Source organism: Notolepis coatsorum (genome assembly GCF_963971535.1).
Source record: "Notolepis coatsorum genome assembly, chromosome: 6".
NCBI lineage: Eukaryota > Metazoa > Chordata > Actinopteri > Aulopiformes > Paralepididae > Notolepis > Notolepis coatsorum.
This window is the reverse complement of record NC_140170.1, coordinates 123,908,713-123,913,593: the sequence shown is the minus strand read 5'-3', so window position 1 is coordinate 123,913,593 and position 4,881 is coordinate 123,908,713. Positions and strand designations below refer to the sequence as shown.

Genomic DNA, 4,881 nt, shown 5'->3' with positions numbered 1-4,881 from the left:
CACAAGCCGGCTGCAATGTGGACTAAGTCATACATAGCACAAGTCCCCTCCGGTACTTGAGGTAGCAGCAGTCGCATCTTTTCACCTGCGCAGCTCGATCTCTCGCTGACCCCGACACTTCCTGATTCTACTGCGCAGGCGCACCAACCGACCTGTAGGAGTCGCTGTCCACAACGCCCGATCCCCACCCATCAGTTTCCCACCCCCTAATACGGCCAATGTGTATTAGTATGAACGACCAGCTAAACTGAAAGCAATGTGGAGCGCTGGGCTCGAACAGGCGAGACCAGCGTCTCTGCATTCGTGGCGAGCGCCTTGCCCACTACGCCACATAGCCGCCCCTTGACATAGAAGAAGGTTTTGTGGAATACCAAAACTGCAGTTTGCTATTGCAAAAGTCGGTATCAGACAGTTACTGAGGTTTATATAACAGATAAGTTGCTGTCTTCAATAGAGGGCGAGAGTTTTTTCTGAATTTGTACTTCAACGAAATTACAGACTCAAGTAGACGTACTTGTTTAAGAATAAGTGTACACTCAAGACTGGTTTTGCGCAAATGGAGGCAAAACAGGTAAAGTTGCTTGAGCCCTTTCCAACGGGCCCGCACGCGCTAGTATGATTAAGAAATATGGCACTGATGCTGTAATGCATATTTTTTATTGGTCGGAGAAGTGTTGTTTTTCCGGCAAACGGGTCTTTCTCACTAAATCAGATTGAAGCACTAGGCATGAAATTAAAGGAAGAACGTGACAAATTGATGGCAAACGGAAAAATTGGATCTAGTGATTTTGAACTCTGTTACAGACATAGAAACTAATTAAAAAACTGTAATGATGAACAGTACTCCAACTATACCGGCAACACTCTGTTTTCAACACAAATGGGGGAAAAACACAAGGAGATTCAAAGAAGCAAGGTCGTATGATTGATCAGCTTCCCTTCATTGCGTCTTCTGTCCCATTTTCTTGTATTATTGTATTTCATCACAGACAAGGAGCTTGATATTGAGGAGACGTGATTATGTCAGATTTGACATTCGAAGCCATCAAGGAAAGAATTGTAATACATTAATGGAAATCATTAAGAGATTTTATAAGGGCCAACAAAAAACTTGAATATGTACACCATTGTTTTGGGACAAAGACTGGGATTGAAATGATCAGACTATCATGTGACACGACACTGGATGTCCTGTCAATTCTAAATAAATAAATGAACTAACAGCCGACAGTACACTCAACCCTTGCACTTTGTCTCTCTCCCTGCCTTGAGTGGAGCCGGATCTCGGCGTTTGTCCTCTCCTACCTTGACCCTCACATCCTGCCCTGCCTGGAGTGCCCCTGCTGACTACTCCGATGACCTCCACAGATCCCTGTGTCTCTGTCTCCAACTCAGCCACCACGAGAGGAGACACAGAAAATAAACGGCGTAAGAAGCGCAGCAGCGGGGAGCTGAGCGGGAGCTCGGCGTCATCGCCGACCCTCACCACCCCGGACCCCGACCCCGACAACATGCTGGGCCTGAGGATCATCCACATGTGGCGGGAGAAGGGCAACGTGACCAAGTGGAAGGGCACGGTCCTGCAGCGCCTCACCATGGTCAACAGCTGCCTCTACATGGTCAAGTACGACAGCCGCGACTGCGTCTACGGCATCGAGCTGTTCAAATACGACCGCGTGTCCAACCTGCAGGTGTTGGCGGAGAAAGTCATGAACAATAAGATCAAGGTGCCCCCCGGGGGCGGAGGAGGTGGTGGGGCGGGCCGTGGATCACCTCTTCGAGGAAGAGGACGGGGAGAAGAACGAGTGGAGGGGCATGGTCCTGTCCCGCGCCCCCGTCATGACGCACTGGTATTACATCACCTACGAGAAGGACCCCGGGCTCTTCATGTACCAGCTCTGGGATGACTACAAGGACGGAGACCTCCGCGTCCTGCCCGAGTCAGAGAACAGGTATCCGCTGCGGGCGGACAGGAAGCCGGGTAAGGAGACGGAGAGCCTGGTGGGGAAGCGGGTGGAGTACATCACAGATGAGAGCCTGAGGAGGACCGGCCTGGTGATCTACCAGGTCCCCGCCAATGTGGACTAAGTCATACATAGCACAAGTCCCCTCCGGTACTTGAGGTAGCAGCAGTCGCATCTTTTCACCTGCGCAGCTCGATCTCTCGCTGACCCCGACACTTCCTGATTCTACTGCGCAGGCGCACCAACCGACCTGTAGGAGTCGCTGTCCACAACGCCCGATCCCCACCCATCAGTTTCCCACCCCCTAATACGGCCAATGTGTATTAGTATGAACGACCAGCTAAACTGAAAGCAATGTGGAGCGCTGGGCTCGAACAGGCGAGCCCAGCGTCTCTGCATTCGTGGCGAGCGCCTTGCCCACTACGCCACATAGCCGCCCCTTGACATAGAAGGTTTTGTGGAATACCAAAACTGCAGTTTGCTATTGCAAAAGTCGGTATCAGACAGTTACTGAGGTTTATATAACAGATAAGTTGCTGTCTTCGATAGAGGGCGAGAGTTTTTTCTGAATTTGTACTTCAACGAAATTACAGACTCAAGTAGACGTACTTGTTTAAGAATAAGTGTACACTCAAGACTGGTTTTGTGCAAATGGAGGCAAAACAGGTAAAGTTGCTTGAGCCCTTTCCAACGGGCCTGCACGCGCTAGTATGATTAAGAAATATGGCACTGATGCTGTAATGCATATTTTTTATTGGTCGGAGAAGTGTTGTTTTTCCGGCAAACGGGTCTTTCTCACTAAATCAGATTGAAGCACTAGGCATGAAATTAAAGGAAGAACGTGACAAATTGATGGCAAACGGAAAAATTGGATCTAGTGATTTTGAACTCTGTTACAGACATAGAAACTAATTAAAAAACTGTAATGATGAACAGTACTCCAACTATACCGGCAACACTCTGTTTTCAACACAAATGGGGGAAAAACACAAGGAGATTCAAAGAAGCAAGGTCGTATGATTGATCAGCTTCCCTTCATTGCGTCTTCTGTCCCATTTTCTTGTATTATTGTATTTCATCACAGACAAGGAGCTTGATATTGAGGAGACGTGATTATGTCAGATTTGACATTCGAAGCCATCAAGGAAAGAATTGTAATACATGAATGGAAATCATTAAGAGATTTTATAAGGGCCAACAAAAAACTTGAATATGTACACCATTGTTTTGGGACAAAGACTGGGATTGAAATGATCAGACTATCATGTGACACGACACTGGATGTCCTGTCAATTCTAAATAAATAAATAAACTAACAGCCGACAGTACACTCAACCCTTGCACTTTGTCTCTCTCCCTGCCTTGAGTGGAGCCGGATCTCGGCGTTTGTCCTCTCCTACCTCGACCCTCACATCCTGCCCTGCCTGGAGTGCCCCTGCTGACTACTCCGATGACCTCCACAGATCCCTGTGTCTCTGTCTCCAACTCAGCCACCACGAGAGGAGACACAGAAAAGAAACGGCGTAAGAAGCGCAGCAGCGGGGAGCTGAGCGGGAGCTCGGCGTCATCGCCGACCCTCACCACCCCGGACCCCGACAACATGCTGGGCCTGAGGATCGTCCACATGTGGCGGGAGAAGGGCAACGTGACCAAGTGGAAGGGCACGGTCCTGCAGCGCCTCACCATGGTCAACAGCTGCCTCTACATGGTCAAGTACGACAGCCGCGACTGCGTCTACGGCATCGAGCTGTTCAAATACGACCGCGTGTCCAACCTGCAGGTGTTGGCGGAGAAAGTCGTGAACAATAAGATCAAGGTGCCCCCCGGGGCGGAGGAGGTGGTGGGGCGGGCCGTGGATCACCTCTTCGAGGAAGAGGACGGGGAGAAGAACGAGTGGAGGGGCATGGTCCTGTCCCGCGCCCCCGTCATGACGCACTGGTATTACATCACCTACGAGAAGGACCCCGGGCTCTTCATGTACCAGCTCTGGGATGACTACAAGGACGGAGACCTCCGCGTCCTGCCCGAGTCAGAGAACAGGTATCCGCTGCGGGCGGACAGGAAGCCGGGTAAGGAGACGGAGAGCCTGGTGGGGAAGCGGGTGGAGTACATCACAGATGAGAGCCTGAGGAGGACCGGCCTGGTGATCTACCAGGTCCCGCCAAGCCCACCGTGTACTACATCGTGTTCGACGACGAATTCCATATCCACGTCTACGACCTTCTCACCTTACATACAACCCCACAGATGGGAACCCTATCTTGCCAAAAAACGCTCCTCCACACGCAGAGAGAACAATCCAGGAGGGAAAAGAAAAGACGAAGAACTCTCTACCACAACTGTGAGTAACCACAAGAAAAATACTGCGAGACTCCCAGAAGACACAGATTTGAATACCAAAGACTGTGGCCTGCCAAAGACGATGGATCTCATGGGGACTACAGAACATTTCGCTTGCCCAGCCAGAGTGAGGGACCCGAGGGATGGAGGGACAGATGCACCGATATCTGAGCTCCATTGAACACAGGGAAGTAAACACACACACACGCCCGGCTGCCCTTTTTATGCAAGATATAATTATTAACTGATACGTGACACAATGTTTGGAAAATGTCTTACAAAATAGCTCTGTGCAACGAAGAACGCTTGCGCTGATAAACTGCAATGAAGAACTGCTTACACATTCTGCTCATATATAGGACATTACAATGAAATACACAGTTACACAATCTGGTGTGTGATGTTTTTGATTTATCTTTAAATTTGATTTATCTTTAGATGTGGTGTTTGATTTATCTTTAGATGCGCTTTATCTTAAGCTTGATTTATCCTTAGATGTGATGCTTGATTCAACTTTAGATGTACCTTTTATTTTACATTTACATTTTTATATAGATTCCAATCAAGGTGTTTTGGT

The 4,881-nt window shown here is 49.0% G+C and overlaps 2 pseudogenes across 2 annotated transcripts; both read left to right on the top strand.

Moving 5' to 3' along the window:
• Positions 1-1,355: 1,355 nt before the first annotated feature.
• LOC311229661 (spindlin-1-like) lies at positions 1,356-2,088 on the top strand (annotated as a pseudogene). Its single transcript has one exon. The product of its transcript is annotated as a spindlin-1-like (transcript).
• A 1,326-nt stretch (positions 2,089-3,414) lies between these two features.
• LOC311229660 (spindlin-1-like) lies at positions 3,415-4,313 on the top strand (annotated as a pseudogene). The gene has a single exon. The product of its transcript is annotated as a spindlin-1-like (transcript).
• Positions 4,314-4,881: the final 568 nt, after the last annotated feature.